The sequence below is a fragment of the Hippocampus comes genome, unplaced genomic scaffold, assembly GCF_001891065.2.
Source record: "Hippocampus comes isolate QL1 unplaced genomic scaffold, H_comes_QL1_v1.1 scaffold3, whole genome shotgun sequence".
Lineage (NCBI taxonomy): Eukaryota > Metazoa > Chordata > Actinopteri > Syngnathiformes > Syngnathidae > Hippocampus > Hippocampus comes.
In genome coordinates this window covers 351,560-369,124 of record NW_017805133.1, presented here as the reverse complement: position 1 = coordinate 369,124, position 17,565 = coordinate 351,560, and positions in this window count along the sequence as shown.

The following is a 17,565-nucleotide window of genomic DNA, read 5'->3' as shown; positions in this document are numbered from 1 at the left end:
GGGCGGTCGGTGATCCTGATGACTGTGTGCATAGAAGGCGAAAGAAAGCAAAGAAACACAGGCGGGATGAAAGGCGGCGTCGCTCCCTCGTGATGTCGGCTGCAGACGTCGCAGGTCCCGGCCTCAGGTTTCTCCCCCCTCGGACTAGCCGGAAGTGGCGTGTTTCCCCTGGCGACAAGCTCTTCCTGCAAAATAAAGAAATGATTAGAAAGATGACAGCTGCGCCAGACGACTTGAAAGCCCAAGGGGAAAGGGGTATCAAGGGGGGGGCAACCCGCCAACATTACGTCGGCCTCTCCCCTTTCCCTGGCTGATTTTAGGCATAGACGGGGTCATTTATTTATTTACTTCTACATATAAAAAATATTTAGAAAAAAATATATAAATATGTATATATACTGTATATATATATTTGTTTTCCCTTTAAAAAAATTAAGACAGTATCCTGTAACGCTTGACATTCCTCCCCGCAAATCATTTGTCCAGAGTCTAGAGCCGAAGGGTTGGGGCTCCGGGGGCAGCGACCCCTGGCAATCCGAGCGTGTGGCAGCCAAAACCAGCCCCCCCTTACCACCACCCCACCAACACACACACACACACACCCGCATGCAGTATGGCCTTGTGGGAGCCCCACATTCCATGGCAAAGTCCTCTAGCATTTCCTGCAGAGGACTTAAGGCAGCATTAAAAATTATATTCTGTGCTCAAGGATGGATTTTTATCTCCTGTTGACAATAATACTCTCATTTAGTTGTTTTATGTCCCTTCTATCGATACTAAAGCCCATAAGTGTCCATATCCTGGCCAAATGTTGAGTCAAAATGAGGTGGGGGTGGGAATGGGGGTGGTGGTATATCATCAGGCTAGAAAGAAGCAAACAATTAAGCTCGATAAGGAAATGTCAGCATTGGTATTGTCAATACCAGCCTCTGTTTTACTCTGTATCGGTGAAGGAATTTGTCCTGGTTCGTCACGACTATACGACGTTGATTTTTGTCTCGATTTACAGTTTGAAACACATAAAATATAAGAGGAGAAGTCAGCGAATGAGAGACTAGAGTTAGCCTTGTTGACGTGGGATAGCACTGGCTAAGTGGCTAAACGTTAGCCACTCTGCGTGTTGATTTATTTGGTATAATTTGTGCTCTGTTCTTCGTGTGCTTGTTACATGTTGTTACATTTACTATTTGAACGTGCAGTGAGACCTTTATTTATCCTTAACCACCCGTGGAGGGATTAAAATGCATTCTAACAAGTGGTGGTATGTTATGTTGAAGCTAACGATATGTACTTTAGCATAGTGGATATATGACATCTTTTCTTTTGGACATATTAAACCTTTTCTTTTCTCTGTTGCACTCATTCCTCTTGGCTCACACTTCTTGCTAGGCGAGTCTTCCGTCACGGTCCATGTGCAAAAATGATCACTTCAAAATCCCGTCGATATGTCATGATTTAAAAATCCGTGGTACAGTGAATCCGCAAAAAGAAAAACGCAATGTGGCGAGGAACGACTGCAAAAACGAATTGTCCGAGTCAGCTAATTTGAGTTGGTAAACCTGTACAACCTGATTGTGTGCGTCCAGTAGACAGTTGTGACCCGTCCAGGTGTCACAAGTCTGTTGCCGTGGTGATTAGTAGTGACATAGGTTAACACCTGCTCGTGCTCACTCATGAAGATTAATTTGGCTATACACACACACACACACACACACACACGCACACACACACACACACACACACACACACGTACAAAGAGGACCCATGTCCCCTTTAATGGGCACTGATAAAAGACAGGCTCCATCTTTGGAGGAAGGTCAGCGCTGCTGCATTTAGACATTTTCGAGCGGCCCATGACTATCAAGCAGGAACGGTCCTGGCCGCATTGAGTTACAAGGCATGGCCGCTGACAGGTCGACAAATGTAGGCCTATCCTTCCGGCCGATTGACGCAGGAGCGGATCACGAACCGTCAGTGGGACACTCTGGGATGATGGCCAGCGACATGCTTCGCGTTCTATTTGCGCACCCGGGATCGAATGAGCAGATGTGCCGGCGACTGGGTGGAATTTGACAGCTCCATCAATCTGTCACATACACCCGAAATGTTTCATTCATCCGATAACTTTACAGATTAAATGCGGGGCTGTTGATGCAATGTGCTTGGCCACGCCCCCCAAAACATCAACTTGCCAATGACGACGCAGACACTTTTCTGGCGGGTCACTGTTGAATTAATTGATACATTTTATGTTTCTTTAAAGCAGAGGAAGTAACTGTTGTAAATATTGTCTCATATATGTGTAGTTGAGGGGAATGATTTTGTTGGTCAGTTTCCATAACCACAAATTAACAGGTGGCTTTTTGGCAACATCAGTGTAAACAATAAACTATACTTGTTATTACCGGTAAGATAATGCTTTGTTAGCTTGCTAATGCTGAAGTTATATGACCGTTTACATAGTCGGTTAATTACCTCAAAAGTAAAGAGGTACACTTTTTGCCCTTCACCAAGTTCAAAAACACATAAAAAATAACAATGCTTTGTCTTTGCTAGCCCGCTAGCCCAAAATGTAAACATTATGCTACTGCCACTAAGCTAAAGAGGCTAGTTATGGGGCTAGTTATGACACTTAAAAATAACAATGCTAGCCCGTTAGCCCAAACTGTAAACATTACGCTACTGCCATGAAGCTAAAGAGGCTAGTTAAGGGGCTAGTTATGTTCAAGGGTCACCACCATTTTTTTAATTGGACCTTATATACTGTGCAAGATATAAAAAATAAACATTCTAATCCTTTAATCATGGTGGCCTGTGGCGGGATAAGGCCATTTAACTTTGGTCCTGTGCATTAATAGTTTTTAAGTAGACCTTCCCCAAACCCAAAACGCTCACATGGTACTATTTAGTTGTTCTTTTTGCTCCTAATAGCCGTTGATATGCACTATTAGAGGGTATTCACTGTGTAGTTTGTGCTTACATGAAAGCGCTGCTTTGTTTACGGGAATTGGAAATCATGAGCATGCCATGGAAAGCATTGTCATCACAGTTAAGACCTGCGGGAAGAGGAAAGGATGCAGGGACGCTTAATAACAATGAACAAATCCGCGTGTACGCTTCACTGAGCGGTCAGAATGTCGGAGAGAGGAAAAGAAGCGGCCAGGGTCTAATCTGTGGCAAATCCATGGCATTGATTATCTGCCCGGGAGAATATTGTGGCTTGACGGCGTTGACGTTTTTTTTTTTTTTGTTTTCTTGTTTTTTATGATTCAAAAGTGATTTTTGAAACAACAGGATAGAAAATAGTGGCCCACCAAACATTCGACTGCGGACAGCTAAAACCACGCCACATTGAACGCATCCGGCGGACTGAATAACAGGACTAAATATTTGGATTGAATCCATTTCCTTTTGTTTCTCATATTTTATACCATTGACAAGGGGAATTTATTGCGCCTGGCTTTATAAAACTTTGTTATTTTATTGTATTATACTTTTACCCTTGTTATGGGTTGCTTGCTTTAAATAACTTGGCTAAACAATCATTATGATTTTTCTATATTTTATTGTATTTTTTTTCCACGATTAGATTATATTTTTCTTTTAAAAAGGTGACTTATAGTTAATATTATAAATCACATTTTTTTAATTAGTTTTTTAATTTATTTTTATCACTCATTAACTTTAAATTAATTTCTCATTTTAATAGAGATAAAAATGTTCCATTACTACTACTGTGATGTATCGTTTCAATTTTTTTAAAAAATTTTTTTATTTATCTGGAACCTTTTTATGGCACTTGTTTTTTTTTTTTTTTTTTTTGGAGGGCGGGTTGGGTTTTTTTTGCCACCAACATGTTTTTAATTTAACCTGTCAGTCCACTTCCTGAACTGCCCCTACTGATGTTTTGTATGATGAAAAAAAAAAAAAATTGGGGAAACGCCAGCTTTTGCAGGCAAGCGGGAAAAGGTCTAAGAGTCGTCACGCTATGCTACCCCAACAATGCCACATAGCAACAATGAGGCCCTCGGTGTATTGTCCAAGAAGCCTGCAGGCAACAAGCATTTCTTCAACTTTTCTTGTGAATTATTGCTGCCATTCATCTCTGCCAAGCTATCATGATGTACCTTTCACACAGACCAGGAAAAAGGTGTAAAGAAAGGGTATAAAATAGCCAGCAGCTCGGGGATGCTTTGTTCGCTCTCACTATAGAAAAAAAAAAGGGCGGATGTGGGAATCAGCCCAAGGAGGCGACCGGGAGACAAAGTCCAGGTGACATCCAGGCGTCAGCCAAACTCGTCATCAAGCATATCGCTGACAAAAAACGCCGGCGGGCTTGTTCGGGTGCGTCTTTAGAGGCTGTGACCTCAATTACTACAAGCAAGTCTGACAATTTGGAAAAATAATCCAATCGCGGGTCCCCCCCCCCTCAATATTGCGATCCTGATTTAATATGCCCAATTTTTTTTTTCACAACTAATTTTTCTAAACAAACACAAGATATAAATTAATCTATCATAATAAACACTGCTCTATGACATGTTATGATTGACATGCATAAAGTGGCAGGTAGAGCTGCAGGAGGCCATCATGGGGGTGCGGCGGCTCGCGCTCATCAGTCATCGCGGGGCGCTCTGCCCTTGCCGCTGCTAAAAATTGAAGCTCAAGTCGTGTCCTATTTTGGTTTGAGGCCTCAGCGCCAACCTTGCCACTCACTCCGCATGCGCACTTCCCCCTTGTCTGCTCACCCCCCTGCCCCGCGTATGCGGTGGCGACATAGCTGGCCAAGAAAGGCAGAAGGGACAAACACGGATGTCATTATCATCAGAGAACACGTGCCACAAAAAAAAAAAAAAAAAAAAGAATTTTAGTGAACTATAAAGATGACCCGTCACAAAAAAATTACATGGAAAGGAAAAGAAACAAGAAAAAAAATGGGAAAAGGAGAAAAACTCATTCTAAATTCCACTTTCAAATGAATTTAAATGTAATTCAATTAAAATTTGACAGTTCTTAAATATGCTACATAATATATCAGTCAAATAAAAATAAACAAATACTTTGAATGAAATTTTATTTGATTTTTTTTTTTCATTTAACAATGTTTTTTTTAATGACCTTACATTTAATTGTGGCATGCTCTATTCTGTCTCTATTTTAGGTGAACTTAAAACGAATTAAAATTATTCATTTTTATTAATTACCAATTAAAAGCAAACAATTGGATTGAAATAAATCTGCATTTTTTTCCCCATTTTGCCAATTTACTATACAGACATGTTTTGCTTATCTTTAATGAAATGACACTTAAAGTTTCTGCCACTTGCGTCACCACTTTCACAAAATCCCACTTCAAGACGAAATGGAATTAGATGAATTGATTTCAATATTTGAAATTGCATTTCATTCATCAACACTCTTGTAAATATGATATGACATTAACTTCTGCCTGTTCGGTCTCCCCTCGCGGTCAACTAAAAACACAACCTCCTTACAAATCAAATGAAATGGAAAATAATCCATTGCTTCATTTTGCGCTTTCAAAATAAAATCGAACCTGCATCGAGTAACATTTGTCCTGTTTCAAAAGACACTTTGTCTGCTTTCCAGTCGCTGGTAAACAAACAGCGCCGCGTCCACTCCGCATTTACATGCTGCTCAAATCCCACGCAAATATCACCGCACTACGTGTCCTCTAATGATGTGTCTACTTTGCGTACGGCGGTGCGCAAAGATGGAATTAATCAAATAAAGCGCTGGCCTGATTGCTTGAATTTGTTTATGGCACGGGAGATAACATTGGGACGTGAAACACAAATCCCCAACTACTCATCCTGAAAGTATTCCTGCCGGGCATAAACGCAAATATTTGTTTATCCTTTGTGACTCCCGGTCGTGGTTCTGCATGCGTCGCTAATTGGCTCGGCGTGTTTGTTTATGTGTTTGCGTGCAGCTTTACAAATGATTTATACCATGTGGAGGGGCCGCAGATTCGCGCAACGGGTAAATGACAGCGCAATCTGGGATGCTTACTTTTAAATACCATGGCTAAGTGCAAAAACTTCACTTTGTTTTGACGTTGGTTTTAGGTGCGGCGTACTGTTGAGGGGGGTGCGCCGACTTTTAACAATGTAGAGAATCTTTGATGTGTTTTTTTTTTTCTATACTGGGGATTTCCAACTAGTCGACTATTTAAAAAAAATAGACCGCTTGGGGTATTTGTGTGCACGTGCCTGTGTAAGGTGCATTTCTAGCACAGGTGTCAAAGTCAAGGCCCGGGGGCCAGATCTGGCCCGCCACGTCATTTTATGTGGCCCACAAAAGCATATCATCGTTGTCAACTTCCATGATCCTTGCTTAAATCTGTACCGAAATCTCAAATTGTCATACGTGATAAATAACGGTGACATTTTGCAATCAGTTTGTTATCCTGTTGAGACTCACTTGAGCAACTGAACACTAGTGAACCATCATTTTTTTTTTTTTTGTGTACAAGTAATCATATGATGTGATGATTTAACATTTATCCAGTTTCAATGTCTTAACGGCCCTCCGAGGGAAGACCTCACTCCAAAGTGGACCGCGAAAAAAAATGAGTCGACACCCCTGATTTATCGTATGAACGGTGGAAGGATAAACTAAAGACTGCTTGGCAGCAACTCTGTCGTGATGTGAAAAAAAACGCTAATACAGTGGAACTCTGATGAGGCTAAGATTCACAACATTTAAATGAATAGGTCCCATTGGTGTTCATAGGTCCGTTTCCCAGAGGTATGCGATAGGGGCGAGCCAAGAGGAAGTGGGGCTCCCCCTCTGAACAACAATGGTCCTCCACACGGCGCCCGCCAAGGCCCAGCCAGTCATGAAACTTCGGCGGGGATGTCATTGACCTCGAGGTTAACTCTCCTCAGGTAAGCAGCGCCAGAACTCGGACAAAAGAGCGCTTCTCTTACAGGTGGAGCAGCGTGGTGTATCCGTACTCTCCGGGCATTGACAGATTTTCTAATTCACTGCGGATTCCCATAAGAGTGGGTGGCCCGGAACAACAGTGGGCCCATTCATAGTGAGTGGGACGGGGTAAGGTGTGGTGTTGGGGTGCGTAAATGAACCTGGATTAATTTAAGAATGGCTCCGGCATTTGAATAATATCAATGAATGAAAACGTCTAGGTTGGGATGTCAAGTTGCCTCGCTGATCGGCTGATATCCAGATAGGAGACGTTTTTCCAGGGATGGAAAAACGCCGTCATAAATCTGTGGCGCTCTCCTGAACAGAATATTCATTTCTTGTCTTTTCAAATAAACACATTTGTCAAATGGATCCCAAATGGTCATGTAGGTGAACTAGGAGAGGTGTTCCATTTTTTTTTTAATGATTGTTTTTCCACAAAAGGTAAAAAAATTGACCATTTGCAGGGGAGATTGAAGATGTCAGCCAAATATGGACAATATTAACTTTATGTGACATTTTAGACAGCATGCAAAGGTTTTACCTGTTTTATCCTGATTTAAATAAGCATGGCTAAACATGATGCCTATAATACACGAAACACTGTTTTGATGTGAGATTTGGGGTACATACGATAAAGTGGAGGTGTGCCATCTTCACCTTCATTTTTTTTTTTTTTTTTTTATGAAGCTCCCAATGAAATGGCCGTCATGTCAGCTCGGGCAGGCTTGGCAAACTCACGGGCAGGATACTTCCTCAGATTAGCCCGGCTGTTTACACAGTCCCGGGGTAATCTGGGCCACAGGGGAACATACCTGTACTGTGTCAAAGGGCCGGCTCCAGTTACACACTGGAAGCCAATGTGGAAGCACACAAGCATCCGGGGGAGTGTCCATAGGGACTGGCCTGGCTCCAGGGAAGTTGGCAGTGGGCACAGGGGGGAAAGCGGGAGGCCGCTGTGCCAGACAAGGCGATGTGTGTGTTGTGCACCCTTCGCTTCCTCTTCATTCTTCTTCTTTTTTTTTTTTTTTTTTTTTAATATCCTTTCTGATGCTTTGACCTGTCTTGCCAATGACGCCGTTAAGGGGAGTACTGTTAATGGAAGACGATCAACCCATCGAAGGCATTTTGGATTGTGCGTTAGCATTAAGCTAGCAGACGTTTATTTTTAAGCGTGACTTGACATGCCTTTATTGTATGAAGCATTTTGAGTTTGAATTTAAACCTTTAAAGGACTAAATGTGCTTTATTGACTGAAGAGCTTTATTTGGATGCTTTTGTTGGGGTAGAGTGACAGGATGCGCAAATTTTGCGTAACCTTTTAGCAATACTGAACTGACAATGCGAGAATAACTATACTGCCCCTGGTGGCCAAGGCGGGTCCAACAGAAGGTGCAGCGCAATGAATTGGATTGTAGCATTAAATGATGACGCTCAAACTGTTTAATTATTTACATTTTATTTAATTTTGTTATTATTCTTATGTTTTTAGCAAGTATAATAGTGCTATTTTCCTTATTAAAAACATAAACGCAAACATTTTTTTGTGGCGGAGGTGGCAGGGTTGGGCTATTTTCATTCATTTCAACAATCAAGATTATTTGAGTTACAAATGTGGGAGAAAAAATTTAAAATTCAATCTCAAGGCACAATTTTTTTCCTCCACAAAGTTGGCATAGCAATTTGGCCAACATTTCCAGACCAATGAGAAAGATTGTGCCGTGCCAGGCAGAAGAGTCTGGACTAAATCACGAGTGCAAAAGTGAAAATGTGGCCACCAGCGCGACTGGGCCTAATCCATTGCAGACGTATGTAGCGCACCGATGTGGGAGGGGTGAGGGGGGGGGGTGCTGTTCAGGTGCAAACAATTGCAGCAGCTGTCAGTGAGCTGCCGTGATCTCGTTTGATATCTTAATTGTGAGTCAATCCCAAAGCAATTCTGGCTACGTTGGGACTCGGCCCCGCTTCGCTTCCATCTGTCAGGATTCCTGAGCGTCTATATCTCTTGGATGTGTGTGTACGTGGGTCTGTGTGTAGTGTCCAGCCCGTCCCGCATTCTCGCAGGGAAATCGGCTCTGATTGCTGCCATTTCCGCTGACTTTTAACGATACGGGTCAGTTGAGGGGGAGCGGGCTAATGCTGATAATTGCCACGTTTCAAAACTACTGGACTCCCAGCACCACCCAAAGTCTGCTGGCCTCCTCCTGCCTCGTCAGTTCAGTGCTATTAGCATGAGAGCAGAGAGCGTGTCAATGTCGATTCAGCTCCACAAGCCGAAACTCTCCAGATCCCCTTTTGTACCTCGCCATGTGGTCCGGAGCTGAGTGATCGGGGATCGTGTATCTAAATGTCCATAAGCATCTACTATAGATGGGTGGAATTTGAGAATTACGATTTGTTAGTTTTTGATAGTTTTTGCCGGAATTATGTGAAAACCTTTGACAAATTAAATTTTGGAGAATTAAAAACAGTCTGAATTTTTCAGACAGTGGCCCACTTTCATTTCCATTCCGCAGACGATTTTTCTCCACTTCGCGCTGAATTTTGTTCATTTGGTGTGTAATTCCACCGTTGGCCACGAGATGGGGGTCATACTGCCGTTTTTAACGCTGTGCACATTTGAGAAACAAATGAAAACGAAGTATTTTTCAAGATCAGCCTTTTTTTTCGCAAAGAGATTAGAAAGTTATAATTGAATATCTGAATCTTCTTTCAATCTGCGTTTTAAGCCGACAGAAAGTGCATAAATGCAGTGGAATTCTCTTTATTTGACAGTCAGGTTGTACGTCCTCTTTTTTTGAAGTAAACTAAAACCCCGCCACCATCGCGGGTTCCAGGTTCATGGTCCTGCGATTTTTCCAGATTTTGTACAGTTAATAAGTTTATTTTGATCGAACTCTCATTTACGTTGGGTGTAGTTCCATTATTGACCACTAGTCGCACAGCATTTAGTTTGAGACCGTGTACGTTTGAAAGAAGAAGAGTAAAAACAGGAAGTATTTCAGCACAATAGTTTTTGTTGAAGATTACTTAATGTCATTTTCTGTAATCCTGCTTTTTTGGTTTTGCCTACCCAAGGCTGTAGCTTAATTTTGTACATCTTTGCGCCTGATTATTGATGTGTAGTGTGAGATAAGTTTGAGGGAAAAAAATGAGTTGTTTACTACAAACACAGAGGGATCGTTACACTGTTTCTATTTTTCTGTAATCCATTTCTCTTGCTTTCTCTCAAAATGTGTTTAAATGTGTTTGGATCATTGAAAAAAATCACGTTTAAAAACCTTAAAAATATCACTGATATGAATGCTATTAAAACATGCCTATGGATTATTTGAATGTTTCTGTATTGCACATTTCACAGTGCTTGTATCTTTGCTCACAAGTCAAAGCAAAAAAAAAAAAAAAAATCGGCAGAACCAAAAGTGGGGTCACTTAGTCCAGGTACTCATGATTTAAAGTGGACACGGTCTCCAGAGACGCCATTATGAAGAGATAACTGTCCGGCGCCTTGACTGCTCTGACTGATCGGCCGCCACAAGGTGACTCCTGATTCTGCGCCCCGACTTCTCAACCCCTCGTGGTGATTTATGTGGCCCCAGGAAGACGGGGTCTATTTGAGGGCCCTGCAAGGAATGAAAGTGTTGCGGGTGGGTGTCAGAGGCGGAGGGAGACACTCAGGGGAGAATTATGAGTTTTCTCAGCTGAGTGCCCGGCTTTGGTGCAGAGTGGTGGGGGCAGAGGCAGACTGCTGTGTGTTGTTGGTGGGGAGTGGGGGGGGGGGGGGGGGGGGGGTGGAGCCCGCGGGCTTGAACTCCACAGCTGAACTAGTGACCCTGACAATCCATCAGTCCTGGGGTGTGACAAGGCAGTGGGTATGTGACAGAAGGGGGAGGCGGACGTGGAGAAGCTTTGCGACGGGTACAAGGGACCCAGGGGCTATAATGGGCCAAGGGGCACAAGGGGGCGGGGGATCGAGGGACTTATGTTACATAAAACAGAGAAAAATGCATATAGTGTCAAACAAACAGTCTGCTAGCTTAATGCTAACATACAGTGGGAAACTCCATAGCCACATTGGCTAACAATTAGCATCTCTCTGGTGGTGTTCCTCTTCAAGCAACCTATAGCTGAACAAAAACGGTGCAACACCAATGAAGAGAGGTAATATTACAATGCTAAGGGTGTGTATTATTTGTCCCCCACGAAGAATTAATATGACTGCCGTACTGAGAAGCCGAGAGAGGAGCTGAGTTGCCACTGCAGTATTTTGTATCCTGTCTTATACCGCCAAAGTACACAAACCAGAATGAGTAGCACAATGTGCATTGGATTAATTATTTTGAATTCAATTTAATGACTGTACTTCATTTCTGTGTATTTTTTTAAGGTACTGTATCATTTTAAAGAGAGACGTTTTTTCTTATTACGAATTAGCACACATTACAAAAACTTTTTTCGTGGCGGTATGCTCAATGCAATTATTTTACACTATTAGGCAAAAATATATATTTTCAAACGTTATGGGGGGAAAAAATAAATCACATAATTTTGGTATGTGTTCTTTGTATTGCATGAAAATGCCAGAAGTTTCCTTGGCCTATGCACCAACATTTATTGGAAAATTATCTAGGGGGGAAAAAAATCTAGAAAATCCCCCCAAATTCCTGTAGTTCGGGATTATTTTGTTTTTTGCTTGCTCTAGCCAAATATTTAGCAAATTACATACCATGCATCGATATTCTGAACATCTTATCAGTGATCTAAAACCAAAAGAATAAATTGACCTTATCGTGCCATACATGTTGAAATGATTTTAACAATGCAACTTATGACTTTCCTCAGACACATGGACTAAAATGATACTCTTTCGACTGGACAAGTCCAACAACATTTTTTGCTTATAGTGTTTCCAACTCCTGTGCGATTTAAGCACAAGTCAAAGCCAGACTGAACCGGGGGGGGGGGCGTAACAGAGAAACATTAATGGTTCACGCTGATGCTCAAACTCCAAGATGAAGCCTTGTGCTTTAGCAATGGTAAGAGTGTGAGGTTAAGCCCCGCCCCTTTTTCCACAAATCCATGAGTAAGCGATCCTTTTTAAAACGCAGCTTTCCGGTGTCGGCAAGCCTCTCCATCAATATGTTCTTTTGCCCTTGTCCGGTCTGGTGCTGATATCTTTATCTTGTCATGTGACCCCCCCCGCCCCCTCTTTCCCTATCCACGCCCCAACATCACCCCCACCTCCACGAGTCACCTCTGGCTGCTTCCAACAGCGCAGATTGACGGCCTCGTAGGCTCCAGAAGCCGGCTAAAGGTGTTCAGTAATCGTAAAATGTCCTTATTTAGGAATAATTCTGTTTGGGGGTGGGGGGGTTGTTTGTTTGTTTTTGAACTGGGTTACAGAAAAATGCATGGGAGAAAATCATAAAGAAAACACAATCGACCCAAACTGGAATATCCTCCAAAATCTGATTTCAACCCTTTCATGCACCCTGTAACCTGATAACATGATAAGCTGTGGTAACCGCTGTGCCTCAAAGGGTTAAAAAAAAAAATCTGAAAATTCCACAAAAAATCCAGATTGTGCAAAAAAATGCCAGTATATAAAAAAACGTATACAAGAAAATAAAAAGAAAATAAAAATATATATTTTTATTTGAATGATAAGAAACTGAATGATTTAAAAAATGTATCTGCATAAAATCCATATCAACAGAGATAGTGGGGTTAAAAAAACTCTAAAAAAACAACCCTGAAATTTTTAAAAAGTAAAAGTATTCTTTGAAAATTGGATGTAAACTGAAAATATTTAAAACAATCACAAAACCTTAAACTTGATGATTTCCACAAAAACTAAAAAAAAAAAACAAACACCAAACACGATTTTTATTTGACACGTCATTCGTCTAGCATTATAATTGCTCAAGACATTTTTTGGAAAACAAGAAAAAAAAACACATCTTGCAAAAGATGAGTATTCTAAAAATAATTTTCCCGCCTCTCTGTGCCGGTTAGCGAATGTGCCTGTATGCATCCTCGTGTGCACTGTAGGTTATTGAATATGACGTCCATTAATCATCGCCATCATCAACGCCGTGTTTGTCAGTCCGGTATGTCCTGACTGGCGCCTTGCATGCGCTAAATTTAATCCCTCATCCGTCTTTTCCACCGTCTTTAATCATCTCTCTCAAATGTGTGTGTCTCTGTGCGCGTGTGCGCGCGCGCCTGTGTGAGAAAGTAACGGTGTGATTTTAATACCTGCTCAAATGTGAAATGTTGATATGTAAGCCGCAGCCGACTCAGGCTGATGACTTTCCAGTTGTGAAAATCGAGCTTATCCAAACAGAGGCAAGGCTGAGACGTTCTGGACTGACTGCAGTCTGTAAGTGTGTGTGTGTGTGTGTGTGTGTGTGTGTGTGTGTGTGTGTGTGTGTGTGTGTGTGTGTGTTATGCACCGCCTGTCCTGTGGAAATGATTAAATAAAAGCACTAGGCCGTCACTTCCTGTTGGATAAAGCACTTAGTCAAGTATTCAGTCAGTCAGGTCGGTTAAATTTTTTTTTTAGTTAGTCGCTCGATCGGTTGGTTGCTCAGTCACTCGATTATCCGGTTGGTTCGGGTGTCTGGCTCAGTAGTTGGTCAGTTGGTTGGTTGGTTAGTTGGTTCGTCAACCATTGAATAGGTAGTCATTTTGTCAGTCAGTTAATTACTCTGTGAGTCAGTTGGTCCAGCGGTCAGAGATACGTACAGCTAGCTGGTCAGTCAGTCAGTCAGTTAATCAGTTGGTTGGTTGGTTGTATGAATGGTTGGTCAGTTGGTTAGTCCGAATAATCCATCCATCCATTCATTCATTTTCAACACTGCTTATGATGAACAGAGTTGCATCCCTGCTGACTTTGGACAGAAGGCAGACTACACCCTGAACCGGTTGCCAGTCAGCCGCAGGGCACATATAGAGATAAACGATCATTCACACCCACATCCACAACGTCATTGAGTGGGAAGCGATCCCACGGTGCCCGTAAGCAATTCCGGCGAATGTACCACGCACGACACCATCAGCAACTCTAAGTCAAAATAATGTTCCACAAAATTCCCCCTCCCAAAAATCTAAGTATTTGAAAACCCTTTTTTTTTAAAGACGTTTTTTAAATCATATGAATTCCACGATAAAACCAGAAAAAATGACGAAACTCAATTTTAACGACAAAACTAGAAGTTAAGGATCGTCTGCGCGCTCGGGCTTGTGTGCGCATGCGCGTGTCATGCGGCTGCCTCCCATAATATTGACACAAGCACTCGGCTGTCCCTTCCTACATCAGGTGGTAACTTCCTGCATCGAAAGTGTTATAAACAACAACTATTTAGTCATCACAACATGTCTCTTCATCCACCCCCCCCCCTCGTTTTTATCAGCATTTCTTCATATTCGTTTTCATTCGAACGTGTATTTCCTCCTTTTTTTTTTCAAGCATTGTCGCGATGAAACCTCTTCGCCATGTTGAAACCCAATCATCCTTTTAGTGTCAAGAAATGGCTCACCGCCTGCGCTCTCACGGAATCTGCTGTCATGTGACCCCACCGATTGAGTGAGTGTCCCAAAAGCAAAAGCCTGCCCCATTGATCGCTCGCTGTCCCGGGCGAGACGTTAATTGTACCGCCGTGCTCCCGCTGTTTAAGCCAACCCCGTGTTTAGGAATTATTAATGAACCTCCCCCATTATTTCATAAAAGCGATGGACTGTCATCCGTGGATCTGAAGAGTTTTCCAAGTCCGATTTATCAAAATGGTATTTCAAAATATTCACAAAATTACAAGCTTCTTGATTAAAAACGCAAACAAGACTAATTCAATTGGTTCATTTTTAAGCTTTGCTAAGCAAAAGCGTATCCTTTTTGTTTCATACTTTTCCAGTGTTTTTTTTATAAAACCTCACTCTTGGGAAAACAATAAAAAATACATACCCCAAAATAAAGGACAGAGGCTGCTTTTAGACCAACAAAAGCTTCGGGTGGGCCTCTTGTCTAATGAGTGCTCGAGTGCTGATGGGTAATGAGGTGCTATCAGGTGTCTCTTTGGCCTGTGTGGCCTCAGCTCACGTCCCTGCATCACCTCATATGTGCATTAAGAGTGCCATCTACTGACCCAGATTTAAATTTTTTTTTTTAAGATTAACTATTTTTAAAGAGCTAAGAAAGTTCACCAGATCCAAAATGCTTTCACATGAAAAACTGAAAAAAAAAAAATGGAGACTTTTTTAAAAATACATCTGAATGAAATTTTACACAAAATCCCCCCAAAATGCGAAAATGTTCAAAAAAATCTGCCACAAAAAAAAAAATGAAGTTAAAAAAAAAAAAGACAATACAAATTCAAAAAACATTCCTCATATGTGCACTTCAGGCACTATCTACTGGCCAGGTCTGTAATTCATATTTGGGTTCAACTCCAAATTGAACCACTTTTGAGGCGGATATAAACTGCATTTATATATTCCACCAAAATATTCTCCCATTTTCTATACCTCTCATCCAAAGCAAAAGCCGCAAATGGCTTTGCAATCAACTTATTATATATAAACATGACATATACTTTGACTTTCTGGTTCTTTGTTGGGAGGAAAGTCCCTTGTGTGGCGACGTAACCTCAGAGAAGCCCTCGTGATGTGTGCGAGTACTCGTGGGTGCCATAAATTCAAAGTCGACATCATGAAATGATCAATAATCATCCTAAGTCAAACAGGGTGTTAATAAAAGGGAGTGTTCCCCGTTGACATCCTTCCGAACAAGGCGGCTCATTCATGTTTTTTTCCATGCGAGTCTGTTAGTTGTCATGCATAAAACAACATGTCCGCTCTCCCCTCAGCCTCACCTCCCACACGGCGAACCCCCTCATCAACTTCCCGCAGCATTTGTCCTCCAGCGACGGACGTCTTTGTCCCAAATTACAGTCTGCTGCGTCCGTCTCCCGAAACAAAATAAACGGCGTCTGATTTTGATGCGTTTGACCGTCTTGGCCTTGTTTGGCTTGGCCGCCATCACCGATGTTGTGGTTTCACTGGGAAGGCTTGAGGCCTGCAGCACCCCGGGGGAGATAACCTGATTATTCACCAAACTGCCTTCCACAGTCCTCATGTTAATGAGGGACTAGCGCGAGGACACGCGGTATTTCTTCAAATGGATGAGATGCTGATGTCATCAAGGCCCTTTGCCGACATCTGAGTGACCAACTGGATAACCGATTGGCCGTGTGAGTGTCCGACTGACTTACCGACGGTCTTACTGACGAAATGACCATCTACCTGACCGAGCGATTGACCACAGAATGAACATCTGACTGATGGTTCAACCAAGTGACTGCCTGCCTAAAAAAAAACTGACTGACTGATGAACTGAGAGACCGACTGCGCACTCACACTCTAAGTGGCTGGCTAATCAACAATGTGTTTAAATAATTAAATCGTAAACTAACCAACGGTGTGAACAACAGACTAACTAGCTAATAACCTAGCTAGCTAGCTAGCTAGCTAACAACTAACCGACTCATCAACTGACTGACTAGTTAAGTGAATTACTACCTGAAAACTAACTAACCAACTGGAGGCCAGACTCACTGACACACTAACTACCTAATCACATACAATAAACTACGTAACTAACTGACTGTGACACAAACTAACAAAGTGACAGAGAGGCTGAAATTTACTGCGATGAACAAATGATTGAAAAACCAACTAACCAATCGATGACTGAATGTCTGACCAAATGATGGACCAGCTTAATTTACTGACTAACCAACAAACTAATGGACAAACTACACCAACTGAATAACTTACTCGCCAGCTGTTTGACAAACTAATGAACCGACCGAGTCTCTGACCAACCAATCAACTACCCCGCTGACTAGCACAATTGTCCCTCGCTAGCTTCCACCATCCAGCTTCTAATATAAGCGAAGCAGCGATGTTGTGTTTTCTTAGAACGGGGCACACGGCGGCTGATGTCATCAATGCGCTTTATCTCGAGCCGGGATCTCAGAGTGGGTATCGTTTCCTCTGCCGGATTGCCGAGGGGCCTGCGTTTGAACCCCACCGTCCTTTTGCCGGGGGAGCCTATTAAAGGAGATGACTCAGTCACACACCTTTGTTGCTGAGAGTGAGACACCGACAGCGCAGACGTCAAGTAACATTTTGCTTTCACTTTACAATCCTTCAATGAAGGTTTTATCACTTCTAATGGGGCATTTTGGCAACATTTGATACTCCAATTACATTGCATGTATTTTGTACATCTGCTGGTCACCTATTTTAATGCGCCAAGAGTGGAAGTACACCCAGAAAGTCACTTTAAGGGACCCAGGGGAGTTTTAAACTGAAGGCACATATTAAAGTGTGGATGGCTTGTTATTGTCCGACGTGAAAGTGATGTTTTTCTACGCTGTCTCGTATAGGGCTCTTATTGATTCAACATATCAGTCTGACAAGGTGACATTTAAAGGCTGACACATAAAGATAGTCAACGTCTGCAGGACTGTTCTCCAGGAAATCCGAGAGGCCCGGTACAATATCGACGCAGATATTTGGAACACATGATCACGAAGGCTTGAAGGACACAGAGGA